This window comes from Rhinoraja longicauda, chromosome 33 (assembly GCF_053455715.1).
Source record: "Rhinoraja longicauda isolate Sanriku21f chromosome 33, sRhiLon1.1, whole genome shotgun sequence".
In the NCBI taxonomy this organism is placed as follows: domain Eukaryota; kingdom Metazoa; phylum Chordata; class Chondrichthyes; order Rajiformes; family Arhynchobatidae; genus Rhinoraja; species Rhinoraja longicauda.
In genome coordinates this window covers 24,655,728-24,681,468 of record NC_135985.1, presented here as the reverse complement: position 1 = coordinate 24,681,468, position 25,741 = coordinate 24,655,728, and the positions used below count along the sequence as shown (strand labels likewise).

At 47.6% G+C, this 25,741-nt stretch overlaps 3 pseudogenes; all 3 read right to left on the bottom strand.

Annotated features, from left to right (window-relative positions):
* Positions 1–76: 76 nt before the first annotated feature.
* Positions 77–1,401, bottom strand: LOC144609103 (UDP-glucuronosyltransferase 2A1 pseudogene; annotated as a pseudogene).
* Positions 1,402–12,213: 10,812 nt separating this feature from the next.
* On the bottom strand, positions 12,214–16,938 carry LOC144609106 (thioredoxin domain-containing protein 9-like; annotated as a pseudogene).
* Positions 16,939–18,146: 1,208 nt separating this feature from the next.
* On the bottom strand, positions 18,147–19,745 carry LOC144609097 (UDP-glucuronosyltransferase 2A1 pseudogene; annotated as a pseudogene).
* Between the last annotated feature and the right edge of the window lie 5,996 nt (positions 19,746–25,741).

The window sequence follows — 25,741 nt, the reverse complement described above, 5'->3', positions numbered from 1 at the left end:
ACTCCGTGGATCAAATGCATGAAAAACTTTATTTGATTAATTTGAAAGAACAAAATATACCAATGGGAAAAAAATCTCACTCCGACTTTTGCTTTTTCCTACAAACAACATGACAAAGTTTCTTCAGTGTTCCAACCACCAGCACTGTTAGCAGGAGTAACACAGACAACAGAAAGATCATCACATCTACACAATAGTAAGCGTACCAGGGGAGTCGGTGGGATTCTGGGTGCAAATGCCCCGCTCCTTTGTGTCAGGCAACGTACTCAACCCAGAAAATCGCTCTCTCCATTGGCGACTCTGGCTGGTCCCGATGGAAAGCGGAGAGTCTCTTCATGTTGTCCCCATAAGATGTGCCGTTTATCACCTCGTTGAGTGCCTGCAACAGATCTGTGGGGTGCATGGTTGCAACGTTGATCACTTTTGCTGCCCCTCGAGATTCGAGTCTGACTACATTGTCAAACTGGTCAAAGATTAGAGGCATGCCGACCACTGGCACCCCATGGTAGATGGCTTCGTAAATGCCATTGGTGCCTCCGTGTGAAACAAAGGCTCGTGTGTTGGGGTGACCCAGCATGTCGTTCTGAGTGATCCATTTTGCCAGCAGTGTATTATTCCCTATGTTGGGAGGGGTCTCACCATCATATCTCCAGATAACCTTCTGGGGGATTTGAGATAAAGCTTCTGCTATCTTCATTGTAATCTCCATTGGCAAAGAGTGGATGAAGGTCCCCAACGACATGACAACAAGTCCGTGCTTCCCTGAGCATGGACAAACTCCTCAAACTCTGCCGCCAGAGGCCGTGCTGGTTTACACTGGAAGCCTCCGATGTACACAATGTTTGGCATGGTGGGTCTTCGGAATTCAAACACAAAATCCACCCTCATTAACCACACATCAGCTCTGAGGAGAATCGACTTGAAGTCCGTGTCTGGTCCCAGATACCGATGGCAGAATTCATTATAAAGCGGGTAGATCAAAAACTCTACGATCAGTAGCTCATTAAGAGATTGCAGGACATTTTGTGTTCTTTGGAGAAAATTCATGTTGTCTGTGAAACTTGAGCCAGTGAGTGGGATGTAGGAAGGTGGTGAGGGGGCAGTGAGTAAATGGCCTTCTCCACCAACCAGCCATCGAACGTTGTACACCAGTGGCACTTTTATATAATAAGCAAGCATTGGACCCGTTCCAAATACCGGATCTGTAAGTAATAACTCAAAATTTGCATTTTTGAGTTGGTTCAACAAGCTGTTGTTTTCGAATATTGCTTTGTTAAACTCTTTCACCCACTGATGGTACTCAAACATAAACCTAAACATTTCATATTGGAGATTAATTTTGCCCCAGACTGTCGAGCCTTTCTGTAAGTTTTCCAATGTCTTTTGTATAATATTTTCCATCACGTTGTAATTTTCAGATCCTCTTGGCATGTCAATCATAATGGATTGATACAATCCGGGGCTCTCTTTGATATACCAGGACGTTGACTGACTGACGTTGACTGCAACAAACATTGGCAAAAAATAAAATTTAGTAACAGCTGTGCTTTTTCTTGACATTACATTAACCAAATCAAATGTGTGTCATAGTCACACAGTGTGGAAACCGGCCCTTCGGTCCAACTTGCCCACACCGACCAACTGCACTGGTCCCACCTGCCTGCATTTGGCCCATATCCTTCTACAATACAATACAATACAATACAATATCTTTATTGTCATTGTACAATTGCAACGAGATTAAGAATGCCACTTCCATATCGATGCTATAACATAAATAAATAAATCACAGCGAAAATGAAAACAACAAGGTGGGAGGGGGGGAAGGAATCAAGGTAAAGTGCAAAAAATGTTCATGCAGTTGTGCCAGATGACCCTGGGGGCAGACACAGAACATGGCGGGCTCTCAGCTGGTCCGATTCAGAGCAGCTCTAGCTCTCTGTAGGAATAAAGCTGTTCCTTAGTCTGGAGGTGCGGGCGTAGAAGGCCTTGTAAGGTTTGCCAGATGGAAGTAGTTCAAACAGATGGTGGCATGGGTGTGTGGAGTAATTGTAGATGCTGGTGGCTTTCCTGAGGCAGCGGGCATTGTAGATATCCTCCAGGGCTGGCAGATGTGTCCCAATGATCTTCTGCGCTCTGCAGACGACCCGCTGAAGAGCTCTCCTATCCGCTGCCATGCAGCTGAGATACCACACATAGATGCCGTATGTCAGTGTGCTCTCTGTGTTGCAGGTCGTCTGTAACTGTTGGGGCAGACCGGCCTTTTTCAGCATTCTCAGGAAAAACAGCGGTTGCAGTGCTTTCTTGACCAGCGCAGCGGTGTTAGTGGACCATGTGAGGTCCTCTGAAATGTGTGTGCCCAGAAACCTGAAGCTGGACACTCTCACCACTCTGTCCCCGTTGATGAAGACTGGAGCATATTCTGCCTTCTGTGACCTTCTAAAGTTGATGATTAGCTCCTTGGTCTTAGTTGTGTTTTGGGACAGGTTGTTCTCTGAGCACCAGCTCGCCAGGTTCTGCACTTCCAATCAGTAGGCTGATTCATCGCCGTTGGAGATCAGCCCGATCACCATTGTGTCATCTGCAAATTTGACGATGGTGTTGGTGGCGAATGCAGGAACACAGTCATGTGTGAAGAGGGAGTAGAGGATGGGGCTCAGTATACAACCTTGTAGTGTGCCGGTACTCAGGGTGGTGGTGGAGGCCCAGTCTCACTATCTGAGGGCGTTCCGTCAGGAAATTCAGGATCCAGTTGCATATTGATGAGCTGAGGCCTAGCTGGTGGAGTTTTGTGATGAGCTTGGTGGGGATGACTGTGTTGAAGGCAGAGCTATAGTCTATTAATAACATCCTCACATATGTGCCCTATCTCTCCAGGTGAGTCAGGACGGTATGAAGAGCCAGAGATATGGCGTCCTCTGTGGATCCATTTGCTCTGATCGAACTGATGTGGGTCCAGTGAGGCAGGGATGGTGGCTTTGATGTGGGAGGGGACCAACCTTTCAAAGCACTTCATAATTATCGGTGTGAGGGCAACCGGGCAGTAAGCGTTCAGATTGGTGATGTTTGCCTTTTTCGGCACCGGCACTATGGTGGCTGACTTCAGGCACTTCGGGACCGTTGCCAGCGATAGAGACAGATTGAAGATCTTTGTCAATACCTCAGCAAGCTGGTCAGCACAGTCCTTAAGTACCCATCCTGGGACTCCGTCCTGGCCTGCAGCCTTGCGTGGGTTGATCCTCTGCAGCGTGCACTGTACATCATGTGTGCTCAGCGTGAGAACCTGTTCATCCTCCGAGGCTGGACTTTTTCCACTCATGGTGTTGTTGCCGGTTTCAAAGCGAGCAAAGAAGGCACAGCAACGACTGTTCTACCTAAGAACACTGAAAAAGTCTGGTCTACCCCAACAGCTGCTGACGACCATCTACCGCTGCGCCATAGAGAGCATCCTAACACATGGCATCCCTGTGTGGTACGTCAGCTGCACGGAGGCAGAAAGGAAAGCTCTTCAGTGGGTAGTCCATAGAGCTCAGAGGACCATCGGAACACAGCTACCAGCCTTGGAGGGCATCTACAACACATGATGCCTCAGAAAAGCCACCAGCATCCACAAAGACTCTTCACACCCCTGCAACAGTCTGTTTGAACTCCTTCCTTCGGGCAGACGCTACAAGGCCTTCTACGCCCGCACCTCCAGACTCAGGAACAGCTTCATCCCCAGGGCCATAGCTGTTATGAACCGGTCCTCCTGAGCCGGATGGTCACATCGCACAGTGATCCGGCACAGATCTACTTGCACTTTATTCTGTCTTAAAACTTTTACAATTTGTTTCGTTGGGTTGTGGTTGTTTAAATTCATTAAATTATTGCATTGTATGGGAGGCGTATTCCCAATCTCGTTGTACCCCTATACAATGACAATAAAGATGTATTGTATTGTATTGTATTGTTGATATCACAAAATGCTGGAGTAACTCAACGGGTCAGGCAGCATCTCAGGAGAGAAGGAATGGGTGACGTTTCGGGTCGAGACCCTTCTTCAGAAGGTGTTGAGCTCGTTGGCCAGTGTGACATCACTGTGGGGGCAGGCAGGGTTGCTCTTGTAATCAGTGATATCCCTGATGGCTTGCCACATGCTTCTGGTGTCAGTGCTGTTGAAGTGGTCTTCACGCGTTGCCCGTGGAGGTCTATGACACTTTTTATGCCTTTTTTCAGGTTTGACCTGGCAACACCGTATGCCACAGTGTCCCCGGATTTAACGGCATTATTGTGTGCTCTTAAAAAATTTTGTACCTCTTTGTTCATCCATGGTTTCCGGATAGGAAACGTCTTTATCTTCTTGTCCTCTGTGACATTCTCCACACACCTGTTGATGTAGGAGAGCACAGTGGATGTGTACAAAACCTGTCCTACCCATGTACCTGTCTAATTGTTTCTTCAACGGTGCGATCGGCCCTGCCTCAGCGACCTGCTCCGACAATTTGTGCTTGAGGTGCATTCATATTCTAATTTGGACGTCATGCAAATATGAATTGGGGCGGTAGAGCTGCTGCCTTACAGTGCCAGAGACCCAGGCTCAATCCTTATCGCCAGTGCTTTCTGTACAGATTTGATACGTTCTCCACGTGACGTGTGTGGGTTTCCCCCGGGTGCTCCGGTTTCCTTCCACTTTCCAAAGACATACGGGTTTGTAGATTAATAGGCTTCGGTAAAAATTATAAATTGTCCCTAGTGTATGACAATGTTAGTGTGCGGGGATCGCTGGTCCCCGACCGACCCGCACAGTCCCCGCGGCCGAGTCGCACCGGGCGCTGAGACGTCTCGCGGCCGAACCGGGCGGTGGAAGGCCCCGTGGCCAAGCCGCACCGGGCGATGTTAAGTCCAGCGGCCGAGCCGCACCGGCGATGAAAAGTCCCGCAGCCGAGCCGCACCGGGCGATGTTATGCCCCGCGGCCCGGGCACTGTTAAGTCCAGCAGCCGAGCCGCACCAGCGTTGTTAGGCCCCGCGGCCGAGCCGCACCAGGCGATGTTAAGTCCCGCGGCCGAGCCACACCAGCGATGGAAGGCCCCGCGGCCAAGCCGCACCGGGCGATGTTAAGTCCAGCGGCCGAGCCGCACCGGGCGATGTTAAGTCCCGCGGCCGAGCCGCACCAGTGATGTTAGGCTCCGCGGCCGAGCCGCACCCCGCGCCGTGAGGAAGAGACTTAAAAGAGAAAGGTTTCCCCCACCCACCCCCCACCCACACCACCACCACCCCCCACACATACACAACCAAAAAAAAAAAAAAACCATCCCAACACCGACACACAACAAAAAAAAAGGAAAAAAGACGAACAGACTGCTAGCGAGCCACAGCCGTTAGGCGCCGCCACTTCCGGCTCTGGCTCTGAAGACCCAACAGCAGTAATTCTAACAGAATGGACAGCACAGTGGCAAAGCTGTAGTGCAGCAGCCCAACAGCACTGGAGACCCCAGTTTGATCCTGACCTCGGGGTTGTTGTCTGTGTGGAGTTTGCACGTACTCTCTGTAACCATGTGGGTTTCCTCTGGGAGCTCCAGTTTTCCTCCTAGATCCTAAGGATGTGCAGGTTTGTAAGTTAATTGGCCTTTGTACAATTGTCCTTAGTGTGTAGGGAGTGGATGTAAAAAACGTGATAACATGGGACTCGGGCGAACCTGTGATCAATAGCCAGCATGGACCTGATGGGCAGAAGGGCCCATTACGTTTCCATTACGTATCTTTCAATCAGTCAAGGAGCAAGACTTTGCAATGCACAGAGCTGTGGAACACGGAGTGATATCATCATATATATACAGCCGGAAACAGGCCTTTTCGGCCCACCAAGTCCGTGCCGCCCAGCGATCCCCGTACATTAACACTATCCTACACCCACTAGGGACAATTTTTACATTTTACCCAGCCAATTAACCTACATACCTGTACGTCTTTGGAGTGTGGGAGGAAACCGATGATCTCGGAGAAAACCCACGCAGGTCACGGGGAGAACGTACAAACTCCTTACAGTGCAGCATCCATAGTCAGGATCGAACCTGAGCATTCGCTGTAAAGCAGCAACTCTACCGCTGCGCTACAGTGCCGCCGAAAAGGCCTGTTTCCGGCTGTATATATATGATGATATCACTCCGTGTTCCACGGCATTGTGCATTGCAAAGTCTTGCTCCTTGACTGATTGAATGATAAAGTCTAGGGTTACTTACCCAGAAGCAGCAAGTCCTTACAGAATGATTAGTCTGAGTCCGAAGAAGGTTTGCAGCTTGAAACATCATCCATCCTTTTTCTCCAGAGATGGTGCCTGACCCGCTGAGCTACTCCAGCATTTTGTCTCTAGCTTCACCTATGCATCAGAACAGTGTCATTCTTCTTACATATATTACACATGCAGGCACCTTTTCAGGCACCATTGTCCAAAGTCCAAAGTCCGCTCAGCCCGCAAGCTCGGTGTTTAGTTTAGTTTAATTTAGAGATACAGCGTGGAAACAGGCCCTTCAGCCCACAGCGTCCGCGCCGACCAGCGATCCTGCACATTAATACTATCCTACACACACTAGGGACAATTTTCATGTAGACCAAGCCAATAAGCCTACTAACCTGTACGTCTTTGGAGTGTGGGAAGAAACCGAAGATCTCGGAGAAAACCCACGCTGGTCATGGGGAGAACGTACAAACGCCGATCAGTGCTGGGACCTTTGTTGTTTGCGAATAAAAAATGATTTGGATATATAAATGATTTGAGTTTATAAATGATTTGGTGCGTTGATTAGTACGTTTGCAGACAACACAAAAATTGAGCAGTTTACAAACCCAGCAGTATGAGTATTTCAGTTTAGTTTAGTTTAGACATTCAGTGCGGAAACAGGCACATCGGCCCATTGAGTCCGCGCCGATCAGCGATCACTGCACAATACCACTACTACACACTTGGGACTGATACGTTTTACTCAGTATCATTCTCTAAAGCACGCATTGAGTGGGAGACCAAAACAACACAGGTCTGGACACAAGCTTTACCTTATTGTTGCATGTATACATCACATATCTCCCCCCTTAGAATTGTGATACTTTTTTTTTATCATAATGATTTTTATACATTATGTTTCCAAACTATTTTTCTATAACAAAACCCCATTTACGTAAGTCCACAAACATGCATCATTTTGGTTACTATTTACAATCCAAATCAAAGTTTACATAACCAATTCATCTTTTGAATATGATTATCATCTTCAATGTAATGCCGAAAGAGTATTCAAGCTACAGTCCTTTCCATTAATGCTAACCATACTTTTATGGTGTTGTCCATAGAACCAAATCGGTAGAATCAAGTCCGTTGTCCAAATCCGTAGTAATCCGGTCGCTTCCTATTTCGCTTTGGGTACTGCTTACGCCCTGAATTGGTTTCTTTGTTGTGCTCTGATGTTGTGTCCTCGACGGCGTCATCGTGGTTGGTTTCGTCGACGTTTTCAGGTGCAACGCTTCTTTCGTTGACATCTTCATCACGCACTGTTGGCGTACCCATGTCGAAATCTATCGAATCTCCCGTTTCGTTGGTTGTGGGAGAGTCGATTTCACGTTTCAGAATCTGGTCTGCGTGACGTTTCCAGATTTCTACCCCGTTGACGTGAACCTCGACCTGGTACGAGACAGGACCTAGCTTCTTTGTGATGCGTCCTGGTACCCATTTCTCCTCTCTCGCGTAGTTGCGCACTAGCACACTCTCTCCCTCCTCAAATTCTCGAGCTGGGCGCGAATCGTGGTGCAACTTTTGCGAGAGTTGTTTGTCATCAATGGTCGCTCTTTCATCTGGCACCGCGATGCTGAAACCCGTGCAATTTATCCTTTTCATCAGCATTTCAGCCGGCGTTTGCGTTGTAGAAGTTTGCGGCGTTGAACGATACGAGATGAGGAATCGAGCGACACACGTTTCCAGTGGTCCCGACATCTTGCGGAGCGCTGCTTTCACCGTCTACACGGCACGCTCTGCGAGACCATTGGTTGCTGGATGGTATGGTGCACTTTTGACATGACGAATGCCATTCGCTTTCATGAACTTTGCAAACTTTTTGCTAGTGAAACATGGGCCATTGTCAGAAACCAGTGTATGCGGAAGGCCATGTGTCGCGAACACGAAGCGAAGCTTGTCGATAGTGACGTCACTGGTTGATTCACTTGTGATATGCACTTCAATCCATTTTGAATATGCGTCAATGAGAACAAGCAACATCTTTCCCTGTACCGGGCCGGCATAATCGACATGAACTGACGACCACGGTTGACTAGGATGCTCCCATGAATGCAATGGTGCTTTGGGCGGATCCCGCTGATGCATTTGGCATTCTGAACACGCTCGGACTTTGTGCTCTAAGTCCTTATCGATTCCAGGCCACCACACACAACCTCTAGCGATCGCTTTCATCTTCACAATACCCGGATGGGCATCATGCACTTCCTCGATCTTTTGTGAGCGACATTGGGGTGGTAGTACAACACGACTACCCCAGAGAAGACAACCCTCGTGAATGCTCAGCTCCACTTTGCGACTGAAGTAGGGCTTGAAATCATCATTTGGTAGTTTGTCTGGCCACCCGCTCATGATGTATTCACGAACACGAGACAGAATCGGATCCCACTGCGTCATGGTGCGAACACGTGACGGAGTGATGGGCGATTTTTCCAACTCGCTCATCAGAAGGACGATTTCTCCTGGTATTGGCGCTTGCGATACCGTCGCTCGTCATGGGAGTCGGCTAAGCGCGTCTGCATTGGCATTGGCTGAGCCCGGTTTGTACGTGATATCGTAATCGTACGCTGCCAGTGTTAGCGACCAGCGAATCACTCGCGGTGAAGCCATTAGCGGAATGGCCTTGTCGTTACTGAACAACCCAAGAAGCGGCTTGTGGTCGGTGTTGATTACGAATCGTCGTCCATACAAGTATGTGTGGAACGTCTTGACGTTGAAGACTAGGGCTAGACCCTCCTTATCCAGCTGCGAGTAATTGCGTTCGGCGTTATTCAGACTGCGTGAAGCGTAGCCTATTGGCATTTCCATGCCATCTTACATGACGTGTGACAGCACTGCCCCTACTCCGTAAGGGCTGGCGTCGCAGGAGAGAACAAGCGGCTTGTTGCTGTCGTAGTGCGTCAGAACTTTGGACGATTTCAGGCTTTGCTTAGCTTGTGCGAACGCCTTCCGCTGAGCTGATCCCCAGTGCCATCGAATCGTTTTGCGCAGCAATTGATGAAGCGGTTCGAGCATGGTTGAGAGATTAGGCAGAAATTTGCCGTAATAGTTCAGCATCCCAAGGAACGCCTTCAGTTCTCTGACATTCTTCGGTTGAGCCAGCTCATCGATGGCTTTGACTCATTCATCCACTGGCTGCAGCCCTTCAGCGCTCACCTTATGCCCCAGGTATTGGACTTCATTGACGAGAAAGGCGCATTCTTCTCGTTTCAGTCGTAGGCCTGCATCTTGGAGCCTGCGGAGGACTTGTTCGAGGTTGTCAAGGTGTTCTTCCTCGGAACTACCTGTGACGAGCAGATCGTCCAGATACACCGCAACCCCAGTAATCCCCGCCAGAAGATTGTCCATCGTATGCTGAAATACAGCCGGTGCTGTTGAAATGCCAAAGGGCATTCTGGTGTATTGGAACAAACCGCGATGGGTATTTATCGTCACCAGTTCACAGCATCTGGACGACAAAACCAACTGCTGGTAAGCGTGCGACAGGTAAGCGTGCGACAGGTAAGCGTGCGACAGGTCATGTTTGGTGAACTGCTTCCCCTTCACCAGCTTCATAAACAACTCATCAACCCGAGGTATCGGATACGTATCAGATCGAGCTGCTGTATTCACCGTTAACCTGTAGTCTCCGCAGATTCTCACGCTACCGTCTGCCTTGTCAATGGAGACAATCGGTGCCGCCCATTTTGAGTGTTGAACGGGTTCTATGATTTTCTCCTCCTGTAGGCGATCTAATTCGCGATCAACACGATCGCGACGGTCGAGCCTTCATGAATTTCGGTGGTACGGCCGGGTCGATGTAGATGTCGACTTCGAAGCCCTTGAGCGTCCCAAGTTCCGCTTTGAAGAGGTGACCGTATTTGGAGAGGAGGCTCTGCAGGCGGTCGTTCACGTTGACCTGGTTCACCACCTGCCATTTGAGTCGCAGAACTTTCAACCACTCATGGCCAAGTAGGCTTGGTCCCGCCCCTTCACTACCAGCAGCTGGAGCGTCGCTGTTTGCTGGTTGTGAGAGACAGGCACCGAACATTCTCCCAACAATTCCACTTTCTCTCCAGTGTAAGTACGGAGAACCACTGTGCTATCACGAAGGTGTAACCTTTCACCTTTTCCCCACTGGGCCTTCCACGTCTCTTCACCGATAAGCGTAACTCCAGCTCCGGTGTCGATTTGCATGGGGATAGTCCTACCCCCCACACACATGTCCACAGTGAAAGGAGTAACTTTCTTCTTCTCACTGTTAGTATGATAAAGACCATACACATCACCTTCCTCGGTCAGTTGGTGGCTTTTTTCCGTTTTTCCGGTTGACTGCCTTTTCTGCTGTTTTTTCCTTCCACTCTGAGCATTTTTCCTACTCGACTTGCACACCCGTGAAAAATGCCCTTTTTTCCACAGTTGAAACACTCCACCTGTTTCGCTGGACAGTCGTTCAGGTCAGCGTGGGGAGAGCCACCACAGCGATAACACAAAGATCCTCTTCTGGTTCCCCGCTTGGGCTGACCACTGTGAGGCCCCCTTGATTTCGCGATTTCGTTTATCGCTTCGCTTGGCTTTTGTTTCCCGTCACGGAGAATAGCCGTGTTGCGGTCTGCTGTCTCCATAGCGGTGGCGATACCGAGTGCCTTGTCGAAATCCAGCGTGGCTTCCGACAATAATCGACGCTGAATGCGGTCATCATCAATCCCACACACCAAACGATCACGTAACATTTCATTGAGCGTCGAACCATACGCACAATGTTCAGCGAGGTGACGTAACTCGGCCACATAATCAGCAACTGACTCACCCGGTTGACGATGACGACAGTTGAATTTGTAACGCTGGACGATGACTGACGGTTTCGGGACCTTGTGATTTGTGACTGTTGACACAATCTCAGAATATTCGACATGCCCAGGTTTCTGTGGAGCAAGTAAACTCGAGATGAGTCTGTACGTTGGTCCTCCACACACTGAAAGCAAGATAGCCCTCTTCTTTCCTGCATCTGTAATGTCGTTGGCTAGGAAGTAATGTTCAATGCGCTCGGCGTACTGCACCCAGTCGCCCTGTGCAACATCAAATTCCCCTATTGAGCCAAAAATAGCCATTGTAGCCACAACAACAAGTCACCTAGCGAAACTTCAAAACAAGTTTATCCTCGTCGCCAATTAACTCAGTTTTACTCAATTTTACTCAGTATCATTCTCTAAAGCACGCATTGAGTGGGAGACCAAAACAACACAGGTCTGGACACAAGATCGCCATTTTAACTCCCCGTGTATTTTTGAAGCTGCGCAGGCACAGCTTTACCATATTGTTGCATGTATACATCACATAGCAGCTTTACAATATTGTTGCATGTATACATCACAGGGACAATTGGCCGTTTTTACGGAAGCCAATTAACTTACCATCCTGTACATCTTTGAAATGCAGCAGAAAACCGGAACACCCGGAGAAATCCCACGTGGTCACAGGGAGAACGTACAAACTACAGAGACAGAACCCGTAGTCAGTATTAAACGCGGGTCTCTAGCGCTGTAAGGCAGCAACTCAACCGCTACGTCCTCTATTAATATTGATTTATCTAATCCGAATGGGTATTTTTGAATGTGGAGAATGGCAGATTCTTGATTAATGCGGGTGCCAGGGGTTTTGGGGAGAAGGCAGGAGAATGGAGCTGTGAGGGGAAATAGATCAGTCATGATCGATGGTTCCAACCCTTGTCATCGACACTGTCCTTCCCCCTCTACTCGTCGCCAATCAGTGGTGCAGCAGGTAGACCTGGTATCGCACAGCGCCGGAAACCCAGCTTCGATCCTGACCTCTTTTTTTTTTCTTTCTTTTTTTCTATTGTAATAATAATTTCTTTTTTATTAGTCTATGAAAATTCATGAGTGACTACTGAAATTAAAGTTTAACAATGCATAAGAATAAAAGATTCTGCAGCTCAAGAAACATGCTTAACAATCTAATCATCATCTGAATCTGAATCATTGTTCTTTCTTCTAATTGTACTTTTCTCCATCTTTGTGATACTTCCACTTTTTCTTTGCGCCTGGAAAGGTGGTTCCATCAGATTTCCACTGTAGTTAATGATGGCAGCACAACCCAATCTCCATTACAAGGTCTCCGTAGTGAAGTTATCAGTGCAACCAAGGTCATCAAACCCAACAACGTAATCTTTTGCTTTACCATCTTTCACCAGAACCATTGTTGCAATTACTTTGATTTGTAATTACTCCGAAAGGAAAGGAGCTTTCTCTGCATTTAATTTAATGAACTTGGTTTCAACGTGCTTTTTAGCCAGAATAGTCAAGTGTTTGTCTACTATTTTGCATCTAAATGTGGTATCTCTATAAAAATGGCACACCACATTTTTACTCTCCTTAACCTCTTGAAAAAAATCTTTTCCACTGGGAATCTCCCTGTATTCACCATGACCCTTTGAAAGCCATTCCTGCTTCTGATGTTGTGCTTTTTTCATTGATTCAAGCCTTCTTTCTCGACGTTTCTCCAGTTCTTCTCCACCCATCTTTTCATATTTTTCAATCTCTGTATAGAAACATAGAAAATAGGTGCAGGAGTAGGCCAATCGGCCCTTCGAGCCTGCACCGCCATTCAATATGATCATGGCTGATCATCCAGCTCAGTAGCCTGTACCTGCCTTCTCTCCATACCCCCTGATCCCTTTAGCAAAAAGGGCCACATCTAACTCCCTCTTAAATATAGCCAATGAACTGGCCTCAACCACCTTCTGTGGCAGAGAATTCCACAGACTCACCACTCTCTGTGTGAAGAAATGTTTTCTCACCTCGGTCCTAAAAGACTTCCCCCTTATCCTTAAGCTGTGACCCCTGGTTCTGGACTCCCCCAACATTGGGAACAATCTTCCCGCATCTAGCCTCTCCTACCCCTTAAGAATTTTATATGTTTCTATAAGATTCCCCCTCAGTCTTCTAAATTCCAGCGAGTACAAGCCCAGTCTATCCAGTCTTTCCTCATATGAAAGTCCCGCCATCCCAGGGATCAATCTGGTGAACCTTCTCTGTACTCCCTCTAAGGCAAGAACATCTTTCCTCAGGTTAGGAGACCAAAACTGCACACAATACTCCAGGTGCGGTCTCACCAAGGCCCTGTACAACTGCAGGAGAACCTCCCTGCTCCTAAACTCAAATCCTCTTGCTATGAATGCCAACATACCATTCGCTTTCTTCACTGCCTGCTGCACCTGCATGCTTGCTTTCAATGACAGGGGCACCATGACACCCAGGTCACGTTGCATCTCCCCTTCTCCCAATCGGTCACCATTCAGGTAATACTCTGCTTTCCTGTTCTTGCCGCCAAAGTGGATAACCTCACATTTATCCACATTATATTGCATCTGCCATGCATTTGCCCACTCGCCTAATCTATCCAAGTCACTCTGCAGCCTCCTAGCATCCTCCTCGCAGCTAACACTGCCACCCAGCTTCGTGTCATCCGCAAACTTAGAGATGTTGCATGCAATTCCTTCGTCCAAATCATTAATATACACTGTAAGTAACTGGGGTCCCAGCACTGAGCCTTGCGGTACCCCACTAGTCACTGCCTGCCATTCCGAAAAGGACCCGTTTATTCCTACTCTTTGCTTCCTGTCCGCCAACCAATTTTCTACCCACCTCAACACTGAACCCTCAATACCATGTGCTTTAAGTTTGTACACCAATCTCCTATGTGGGACCTTGTCGAAGGCCTTCTGAAAGTCCAGATATAACACATCGACTGGTTCTCCCTTATCCACTCTACTAGTTACATCCTCGAAAAATTCTATAAGATTCGTCAGACATGATTTGCCTTTGGTAAATCCATGCTGACTTTGTCCGATGATTTCACCACTTTCCAAATGTGATGCTATCACATCTTTAATAACTGACTCTAGCATTTTCCCCACTACCGATGTTAGGCTAACTAGTCTATAATTCCCCGTTTTCTCTCTCCCTCCCTTTTTAAAAAGTGGGGTTACATTAGCTACCCTCCAGTCCTCAGGAACTACTCCAGAATCTAAAGAGTTTTGAAAAATTATCACTAATGCATCCACTATTTCTGAGGCTACTTCCTTAAGCACTCTGGGATGCAGCCTATCTGGCCCTGGGGATTTATCTGCCTTTAATCCATTTAATTTACCTAACACCACTTCCCGACTAACCTGGATTTCCCTCGGTTCCTCCATCTCATTAGACCCCCGGTCCCCCGCTATTTCCGGCAGACGGTTTATGTCTTCCTTAGTGAAGACAGAACCAAAGTATTTGTTCAATTGGTCTGCCATCTCCTTGTTCCCTATGATCAATTCATCTGTTTCCGACTGCAAGGGACCTACATTTGTCTTAACTAATCTTTTTCTCTTGACATATCTATAAAAGCTTTTGCAGTCAGTTTTTATGTTCCTTGCCAGTTTTCCCTCATAATCTATTTTCCCTTTCCTAATTAAGCCCTTTGCCCTCCTCTGCTGGACTCTGAATTTCTCCCAGTCCTCTGGTATGCTACTATTTCTGGCTAATCTGTATGCTTCATCTTTTGTTTTAATACTATCCTTGATTTCCCTTGTTAGCCACGGATGCACTACCTTTCCTGGTTTGTTCTTTTGCCAAACTGGGATGAACACTTGTTGTAGTTCATCCATGTGACCTTTAAATGCCTTCCATTGCATGTCCACCGTCAACCCTTTCAGCATCAATCGCCAGTCTATTTTGGACAATTCACGCCTCATACCCTCAAAGTTACCTTTCTTTAAGTTCAGAACACTTGTTTCTGTATTGAATTTGTCACTCTCCATCCTAATGAAGAACTCTACCATATTATATCACTCTTGCCCAAGGGGCCTCGCACAACAAGACTGCTAACTAACCCTTCCTCATTACTCAATACCCAGTCTAGAATGGCCTGTTCTCTCGTTGGTTCCTCGACATGTTGGTTTAGAAAACCATCTCTCAAACATTCCAAGAAATCCTCTTCCTCAGCACCCCTGCCAGTTTGGTTCACCCAATCTATATGTAGATTGAAGTCACCCATTATAACTGCTGCACCTTTAGTGCACGCATTTCTAATTTCCTGCTTGATGCCATCCCCAACCTCACTACTGCTGTTAGGTGGCCTGTACACAACTCCCACTAGCATTTTCTGCCCCTTAGTGTTTCGTAGCTCTACCCATATCGATTCCACTTCCTCCAAGCTAATGTCCTTCCTTTCCACTGCTTTAATCTCCTCTCTAACCAGTAACGCTACCCCACCTCCTTTTCCTTTCTGTCTATCCCACCTGAATATAGAATATCCCTGGATGTTGAGCTCCCGGCCTTGGTCACCCTGGAGCCATGTCTCCGTAATCCCAACTATATCATAATCATTAATAACTATCTCCACATTTAATTCATCCACCTTATTACGTATACTCCTTGCATTGAGACACAAAGCCTACAGGCTTGTTTTTACAACTCTCTTACCCCTTATACAATTATGTTGAAAAGTGGCCCTTTTTGATTTTTGATTTTTGCCCTGGATTTGTCTGCCTGCCACTTTTACTTTTCACCTTGCTACCTGTTGCTTCTACCCTCATTTTACACCACTCTGTCTCTCTGCTCCTGCTCCCATCCCCCTGCCACATTAGTTTAAATCCTCCCCGAAAGCACTAGCAAACACTCCCCCTAGGACATTGGTTCCATTCCAGCTCAGGTGCAGACCGTCCTGTTTGTACTGGTCCCACCTCTCCCAGAACTGGTTCCAATGTCCTAAAAATTTGAATCCCTCCCCCTTGCACCATTTTTCAAGCCACGTATTCATCTGAAATATCCTCCTATTCGTACTCTGACTAGCACGTGGCACTGGTAGTAATCCAGAGATTATTACCTTTGAGGTCCTACTTTTAAGTTTATCTCCTAGCTCTCTAAATTCAACTTGTAGGACCTCATCCCGTTTTTTACCTAAATCGTTGGTGCCAATGTGCACCACGACAACTGGCTGCTCACCCTCCCCCTCCAGAATGTCCTGCAGCCGCTCAGAGATATCCCTGACCCTTGCACCAGGGAGGCAATATACCATCCTGGAGTCTCGTTTGCGGCCGCAGAAATGCCTATCTGTTCCCCTTACAATTGAATCCCCTATCACTATAGCCCTTCCACTCTTTTTCCTCCCCTCTTTTCCCGCAGAGCCACCCACGGTGCCATGAACTTGGCTGCTGCTGCCTTCCCCTGATGAGCCATCTCCCCCAACAGTATCCAAAATGGCATATCTGTTTAGGAGGGAGATGACCGCAGGGGACTCCTGCACAACCTGCCTACTGCTACGCAGGCTAGTGGCCACCCGTTTCCTTTCTGTCCGCTTATCTTTTACCTGTGGTGTGGCCAACTCACTATACGTGCTATCCACGACCTTCTCAGCATCGTGGATGCTCCAGAATGAGTCCAACCGCAGCTCCAACCGTTCAATGCGGTTTGCCAGGAGCTGCAGCTGGACACACTTCCTGCACATGTAGTCATCAGGGACACCGACAATATCCCTGATCTCCCACATGTTGCAGGATGAGCATTACACGGGTATCTAGATGTTGTTCAACTATTTCTGTTGTTTGCAGCATTTGCTGCTCAATGACTTTGCTGAGAATAGCCACCGAGTGGTTACTTGCCATCCTTACCAATCAGAAATATATCTTCCAAAACTTGATCCCACTCGCAGCAACCGGCCTCGGGTGCCATCTGCATGGAGTTTGCACATTCGCCCTATGACCACATGGGTTTCGTCCGGGTGCTCCGGTTTCCTCGCACATCCTAAAGATGTGTGGGTTTGTAGGTTAATAGGCCTCTGTAAGTTGCCCCTTTGCAGTTGTGTAGGGAGTGGATGAGAAAGTGGGATAACATAGAACTAGTGTGAATGGGTGACCGATGGTCGTTGTGGACGAGGTGGGATGAAGGGCCTGTTTCCATGCTGAATTTTTAAACATAAATTAAAGTTCCATAAGACCGTCTGAGATAACGTTTGTTTAGGATAGTATTATTGTGCGGAGATCGCTGGTCGGCGTGGACTCAGTGGGCATTGAGTACAGAAAGTTTCAATTCATTTTGTATATAACTCTGTCTTGGCCACATATAGATTATTGTGTGCATTTCTGGTCACCACATTACATAAGGAAGATGGAGGCCTTGGAAAGAATGAAGAGTGCGCCGTGACACGGTTTTCACAAGGTGCTCCGGATTCCTTCAACCCTCCAAATACAGGCTTGAAGGTTAATTGGCTTTGGTTAAAAAATTGCATATTACATAGAAACGTATTGTCCCTAATGTGTCGGATAATGCTAGTATGGGGGTGTGGGAACGGTTCCTACTAGAAACGTCATCTGATCATTTTCTCCAGTGATGCTGCGTGACCCACTGAGTTACTCCAGCATTTTGTGTCTATCTCGATCGCTGGTCGGCGCGGACTCAGTGGGCCAAAGGGTCTGTGTCCGCGTTGTATCTCTAAAGCCTGAAGGAGACTCACTGTGATACTTCATGACAATAATGGGGTACTGGAATGAAGGCAAACGTGCTGACAGATTGAGAGTGAGGGTTGGCATGATTGACTGGAAGAGAGAATAGTGCAGTGAAGGTCCACTCTGTCAGTGAATCCCAAAGGTTTGTGGCCAGATAACAAAAGGTAACCTAATTGTGAATAACTGTCAGTAAACTTAAGGCTTCCCTAAAATGTGGTTCAGCTATTTACACTAATCATCTGCATATCAATGCACTATGGTTGTGATTTCACTAACCTATCTGGCTTTTATTAGCACCCTTTGCTAAGTTCATGTTTTGTGGAAAGGAGACTGCGTGGATCAAATGCATGAAAAACTTTATTTGATTAATTTGAAAGTACAAAATATACCAATGGAAAAAAATGTCACTCCGTCTTTTGCTTTTTCCTACAAACAACACGACAAAGTTTCTTCATTGTTCCAACCACCAGCACAGTGAGCAGGAGTAACACAGACAACAGAAAGATCATCACATCTACACAATAGTAAGCGTACCAGGGGAGTCGGTAGGATACTGGGCGCAAATGCCCCGCTCCTTTGTGTCGGGCAACGTACTCAACCCAGAAAACAGCTCTCTCCATTGGCGACTCTGGCTGGTCCCGATGGAGAGCGGAGAGTCTCTTCATGTTGTCACCATAAGATGTGCAGTTTATCACCTCGTTGAGTGCCTGCAACAGATCTGTGGAGTGCATGGTTGCAACGTTGATCACTTTTGCTGCCCCTCGAGATTCCAGTCTGACTACATTGTCAAACTGGTCAAAGATCAGAGGCATGCCGACCACTGGCACCCCATTGGAGATGGCTTCGTAAATGCCATTGGTGCCTCCGTGTGAAACAAAGGCTCGTGTGTTGGGGTGACCCAGCAGGTCGTTCTGAGGGATCCATTTTGCCAGCAGTGTATTATTCCCTATGTTGGGAGGGGTCTCGCCATCATATCTCCAGATAACCTTCTGGGGGAATTGAGATAAAGATTCTGCTATTTTCATTGTAATCTCCATTGGCAAGGATTTGATGATAGTTCCCAATGACATGACAACAAGTCCGTGCTTCCCTGAGCTTTGGACCATCTCCTGAAACTCTGCCGCCAGTGGCCGTGCTGGTTTACACTGGAAGCCTCTGATGTACACAATGTTTGGCATGGTGGGTCTTGGGAATTCAAACACAAAATCCACCCTCATCAACCACACATCAGCTCTGAGGAGAATCGGCTTGAAGTTCGTGTCTGGTCCCAGATACCGATGGCAGAATTCATTATAAAGCGGGTAGATCAAAAACTCTACGATCAGTAGCTCATTAAGAGATTGCAGGACATTTTGTGTTCTTTGGAGAAAATTCATGTTGTCTCTGAAACTTGAGCCAGTGAGTGGGATGTAGGAAGGTGGTGAGGGGGCAGTGAGTAAATGGCCTTCTCCACCAACCAGCCATCGAACGTTGTGCACCAGTGGCACTTTTAAATAATAAGCAAGCATTGGACCCGTTCCATATACCGGATCTGTAAGTAATAACTCAAAATTTGCATTTTTGAGTTGGTTCAACAAGCTGTTGTTTTCGAATATTGCTTTGTTAAAATCTTTCACCCACTGATGGTACTCGAATATAATCCTAAACATTTCATATTGGAGATTAATTTTGCCCCAGACTGTCGAGCCTTTCTGTAAGTTTTCCAATGTCTTTTGTATAATATTTTCCATCACGTTGTAATTTTCAGATCCTCTTGGCATGTCAATCATAATGGATTGGTACAAGTCTGGGCTCTCTTTGATATACCAGGACGTTGACTGACTGAGCACAGTGATGCTGTGGCCACGAAGGAGCAGCTCTTCTATCAGTATTTTCATATTGATCCAGTGACTCCCATCAACGGGCACGACCAATATTCTAGCCGCTCGGATAATCGGAGAAGACAAGGTGATGGTGACGCAAAGAACAAATGCAACTCTGCCTTTCCATCCAGGATTACCCATGCTGGAAATCGATAATTGCACCGATCCTGTTGTAGAATTGATCAGATATGTCTGTAAGCAACAAACATTGGCAAAAAAGAAAATTTAGTAACAGCTGTGCTTTTTCTTGACATTACATTAACCAAATCAAATGTGTGTCATAGAGTCACACAGTGTGGAAACCGGCCCTTCGGTCCAACTTGCCCACACCGACCAACTGCACTGGTCCCACCTGCCTGCATTTGGCCCATATCCCTCTACAATACAATACAATACAATATCTTTATTGTCATTGTACAAGTACAACGAGATTAAGAATGCCACTTCCATATCGATGCTATAAAATAAATAAATAAATCGCGGCGAAAATGAAAACAACAAGGGGGGAGGGCGGGAAGGAAACAAGGTAAAGTGCAAAAAATGTTCATGCAGTTGTGCCAGATGACCCTGGGAGCAGAGACAGAACATGGCGGGCTCTCAGCTGGTCCGATTCAGAGCAGCTCTAGCTCTCTGTAGGAATAAAGCTGTTCCTTAGTCTGGAGGTGCGGGCGTAGAAGGCCATGTAAGGTTTGCCAGATGGAAGTAGTTCAAACAGATGGTGGCATGGGTGTGTGGAGTCCTTGTAGATGCTGGTGGCTTTCCTGAGGCAGCGGGCATTGTAGATATCCTCCAGGGCTGGCAGCTGTGTCCCAATGATCTTCTGCGCTCTGCAGACGACCTGCTGAAGAGCTCTCCTATCCGCTGCCATGCAGCTGAGATACCACACATAGATGCCATATGTCAGTGTGCTCTCTGTGGTGCAGCGGTAGAAGGTCATCTGTAACTGTTGGGGCAGACCGGCCTTTTTCAGCATTCTCAGGAAAAACAGCCGTTGCTGTGCTTTCTTGACCAGCGCAGCGGTGTTAGTGGACCATGTGAGGTCCTCTGAAATGTGTGTGCCCAGAAACCTGAAGCTGGACACTCTCACCACTCTGTCCCCGTTGATGAAGACTGGAGCATATTCCGCCTTCTGTGACATTCTAAAGTTGATAATTAGCTCCTTGGTCTTAGTTGTGTTTAGGGACAGGTTGTTCTCTGAGCACCAGCTCGCCAGGTTCTGCACTTCCACTCAGTAGGCTGATTCATCACCGTTGGAGATCAGCCCGATCACCGTTGTGTCATGTGCAAATTTGACGATGGTGTTGTTGGCGAATGCAGGAACAGGGAGTAGAGGATGGGGCTCAGTACACAACCATGTAGTGTGCCGGTACTCAGGGTGGTGTTGGAGGACCATTTTCACTGCATGAGGGCGTTCCGTCAGGAAATTCAGGATCCAATTGCATATTGACGAGCTGAGGCCTAGCTGGTGGAGTTTGGAGATGAGCTTGGTGGGGATGACTGTTTTGAAGGCAGAGCTATAGTCTATAAATAGCATCCTCACGTACGTGCCATGTCTCTCCAGGTGAGTCAGGACGGTATGAAGAGCCAGAGAGATGGCGTCCTCTGTGGGTCTATTTGCTCTGATCGAACTGATGTGGGTCCAGTGAGGCAGGGATGGTGGCTTTGATGTGGGAGAGGACCAACCTTTCAAAGCACTTCATAATTATCGGTGTGAGGGCAACCGGGCAGTTAGCGTTCAGATTGGTGATGTTTGCCTTTTTCGGCACCGGCACTATGGTGGCTGACTTCAGGCGCTTCGGGACAGTTGCCAGCGATAGAGACAGATTGAAGATCATTGTCAATACCTCAGCAAGCTGGTCAGCACAGCCGGGGATGTGCACACATTCTCGGTGTCCGAGCATGAGGTGAGGTGGGCTCTGAGGCGTGTGAACATGAGGAAAGCTGGAGGCCCAGATGGTATATCTGGGCGAGTACTAAAGTCTTGTGCTACTCAGCTTGCTCCAGTGCTCACCACAATATTCAACGTCTCCTTGGCAAAGTCCGTGGTCCCTGCATGCTTCAAAAGATCCATCATTGTACCGGTGTCAAAGAATGCCTCTCCAGCGTGTTTAAATGACTACCGACCGGTGGCCCTCACCTCGGTTGTCATGAAATGCTTTGAGAGGCTAGTCAAGAAGCACATCTGCGCCCTCCTTCCTCGCAACATGGACCCACTACAGTTCGCATACCGTCCGAACAGGTCCACGGATGATGCGTTCTACACACCGCTCTCTCTCATCTGGAAGCCAGGGGGGCTATGTGAGGATGCTGTTCATTGACTTTAGTTCAGCATTCAACACAATAGTCCCTAGCAGACTGGTTGAGAAGCTGCTGGAACTGAGGATTAGCACCCCTCTGTGTGCCTGGGTCCTGGACTTTCTCACTGCCAGGCCCCAAGTGGTCAGGATGGGGGAACACACATCTAGCTCCCTCACCCTGAACATAGGATCCCCCCAGGGCTGCGTCCTTAGCCCCCTACTGTACTCCCTGTACACACATGACAGTGGGGCCAGGTTCAGCTCAAACTCCATCATCAAGTTTGCTGATGACACTGTGGTGGTGGGCCGGATGAGAAGGCCTGATGAGAAGGAGGTGGCTGATCTGGCACTCTGGTGTCAGGACAATAGCCTCCTCTTGAATGTCACTAAAACAAAGGAGCTGATTGTGGACTTCAGAAGGGATAAACATCCAAGGACGTACACGCCACTGGAGATAAATGGGTCTATTGTGGATAGGGTGAGCAGTTTTAAATACTTGGGAGTCCGCATCGCAGAGGATCTGACGTGGGCAACGCACATTGCCGCACTGGTGGGTAAGGCTAAGCAGCGCCTTTACCACCTTAGACACTGAGGAAATTCAGAGTGTCTCTGAGGATCCTTCATTGCTTCTACTCTGGGGCTGTAGAGAGCATCCTGTCCGGCAACATTACAGTCTGGTTTGGGAACAGCTCTGCCCAGGACCGGATGGCCCTGCAGACAGTAGTGCGTTCGGCAGAACACACCATGGGAACGACACTCGTCCCCATGCAGGACCTATACATCAGGAGGTGCAGATCCAGAGCAAGCAAGATCATGAGGGACCCCTGCCACCCCAGCAACGGACTGTTCCAGATGCTACGATCAGGCAAACGTCTCCGCTGTCACGCTGTGAAAATGGAGAGGATGAGACGGAGCTTTTTCCCACAGGCCATCAGGACTGTCAACTTTTATAACCCCAGAGACTAAATTTTTGTCGACACTAATAGTAACTTATTAACTTTATTTATATGCTGTAACTGTAATTCTTTTTGTGCACAACCCGCAGGCATTGCCACTTTCATTTCACTGCACATCGTGTATGTGTATGTGACAAATAAATTTGACTTGACTTGACTTAAGTACCCGTCCTGGGACTCCGTCCGGGCCTGCAGCCTTGCGTGGGTTGATCCTCTGCAGCGCGCGCTGTACATCATGTGTGCTCGGCGTGAGAACCTGTTCATCCTCCGAGGCCGGACTTTTTCCACTCATGGTGTTGTTGCCGGTTTCCAAGCAAGGTTGATTAAGAAGGTTAAATCGTTGGGTATTAATAGTGAGGTTGCAAGATGGATTAAACAATGGCTGAATGGGAGATACCAGAGGGTAACGGTTGACAATTGTATGTCAGGTTGGAGGCCAGTGTCTAGTGGAGTGCCCCAAGGATCTGTGTTGGGTCCACTGTTGTTTGTCATTTACATTAATGATCTGGATGATGGTGTGGCAAATTGGATTAGTAAATATGCAGATGATATTAAGATAGGTGGAGTAGTTGATAGTGAGGTAGATTTTCAAAGTCTACAGAGAGACTTGGGCCTTTTGGAAGGGTGGGCTGAAAGATGGCAGATGGAGTTTAATGCTGATAAGTGTGAGGTGCTGCATTTTGGTGGGACAAATCAAAATAGGACGTACACGGTAAATGGTAGGGAATTGAGGAATGCAGTGGAACAGAGGGATCTGGGAATAACTGTGCATTGTTCCCTGAAGGTGGAATCTCATGTGGATAGGGTGGTGAAGAAGGCGTTTGGTATGCTTGCCTTTATAAATCAGAGCATCGAGTATAGAAGTTGGGATGTAATGTTGAAATTGTACAGGGCATTGGTGAGGCCGAATCTGGAGTATGGTGTGCAGTTCTGGTCGCCAAATTATAGGAAGGATGTCGACTAAATGGAGAGGGTACAGAGGAGATTTACTAGAATGTTGCCTGGGTTTCAGCACTTAGGCTACAGAGAGAGGTTGAACAGGTTGGGTCTTTATTCTTTGGAGCGTAGAAGGTTGAGGGGGGACTTGATAGAGGTTTTTTAAATTTTGAGAGGGACGGACAGAGTTGACGTGGGTAGGCTTTTCCCTTTGAGAGTGGGGAAGATTCCAACAAGGGGACATAGCTTCAGAATTGAGGGACAAAGGTTTAGGGGTAACATGAGGGGGAACTTCTTTACTCAGAGGGTTGTGGCTATATGGAATGGGCTTCCGGTGGAAGTGGTGGAGGCTGGCTCGATTTTATTATTTAAGAGTAAATTGGATAGGTATATGGATAAGAGGGGATTAGAGGGTTATGGTCTGAGTGCAGGTAGATGAGACTAGGTCAGGGAGAATGGTCGGCGTAGACTGGTAGGGCCGGACAGGCCTGTTTCCATGCTGTAGTTGTTATATGTTATATGTTATTTGTTATATATGTTAAAGCGAGCAAAGGAGGCACAGCAACGACTGTTCTACCTAACAACACTGAAAAAGTCTAGTCTACCCGAACAGCTGCTGACGACCTTCTACCGCTGCACCATAGAGAGCATCCTAACGCATGGCATCCCTGTGTGGTACCTCAGCTACACGGAGGCAGAAAGGAAAGCTCTTCAGCGAGTAGTACATAGAGCTCAGAGGACCATCGGAACACAGCTACCAGTCATGGAGGGCATCTACAACACACGATGCCTCAGAAAAGCCACCAGCATCCACAAAGACTCTTCACACCCCTGCAACAGTCTGTTCGAACTCTTTCCTTCGGGCAGACGATACAAGGCCTTCTACGCCCGCACCTCCAGACTCAGGAACAGCTTCATCCCCAGGGCCATAGCTGCTTTGAACTGGTCCTGCTGAGCCGGATGGTCACATCGCAGCGTGATCTGGCACAGATCTACTTGCACTTTATTCTGTCTTAAAACTGTTACAATTAGTTTCGTTGGGTTGTGGTTGTTTAAATTAATTAAATTATTGCATCGTATGGGAGGCACATTCCCAATCTCGTTGACAATAAAGATATATTGTATTGTATTGTTGATATTACAAAATGCTGGAGTAACTCAGCGGGTCAGGCAGCATCTCAGGAGAGAAGGAATGGGTGACGTTTCGGGTCGAGACCCTTCTTCAGAAGGTGTTCAGCTCGTTGGCCAGTGTGACATCACTGTGGGGGCAGGCAGGGTTGCTCTTGTAATCAGTGATATCCCTGATGCCTTGCCACATGCTTCTGGTGTCAGTGCTGTTGAAGTGGTCTTCCACGCGTTGCCTGTGGAGGTCTTTCGCGATAGGCCCTGCCTCAGTGACCTGCTCCGGCAATTTGTGCTTGAGGTGCATTCATATTCTAATTTGGATGTCATGCAAATATGAATTGGGGCGGTAGAGTTGCTGCCTTACAGTGCCAGAGACTCAGGCTCAATCCTTATCACGAGTACTGTCTGTACAGATTTGATACGTTCTCCACGTGACGTGTGTGGGTTTCCGCCGGGTGCTCCGGTTTCCTTCCACTTTCCAAAGATATACGGGTTTGTAGGTTAATAGGCTTGGGTAAAAATGATAAATTGTCCCTAGTGTATGACAATGTTAGTGTGCGGGGATCGCTGGTCGGCGCGGACTCATGGCCTGAAGGGCCTGTTTCTGCTCTGTGTCTCTAAACTAAACTACATCAAATGTGTGCCTCAGGTCAATTCTCAGAGCTGAATTTGGATGACATGCAAATATGAATTGGAAGTGGGAATAGGCTTTTCCATTCAACCACTCAACCAGATGATGTTTCTAGTTCATGCTTTTGGCCAGTGTTCAAAGAGTGACAAGATAGAGTAGGAATAGGGAACTGCAACTTAGTTTAAGGAACAA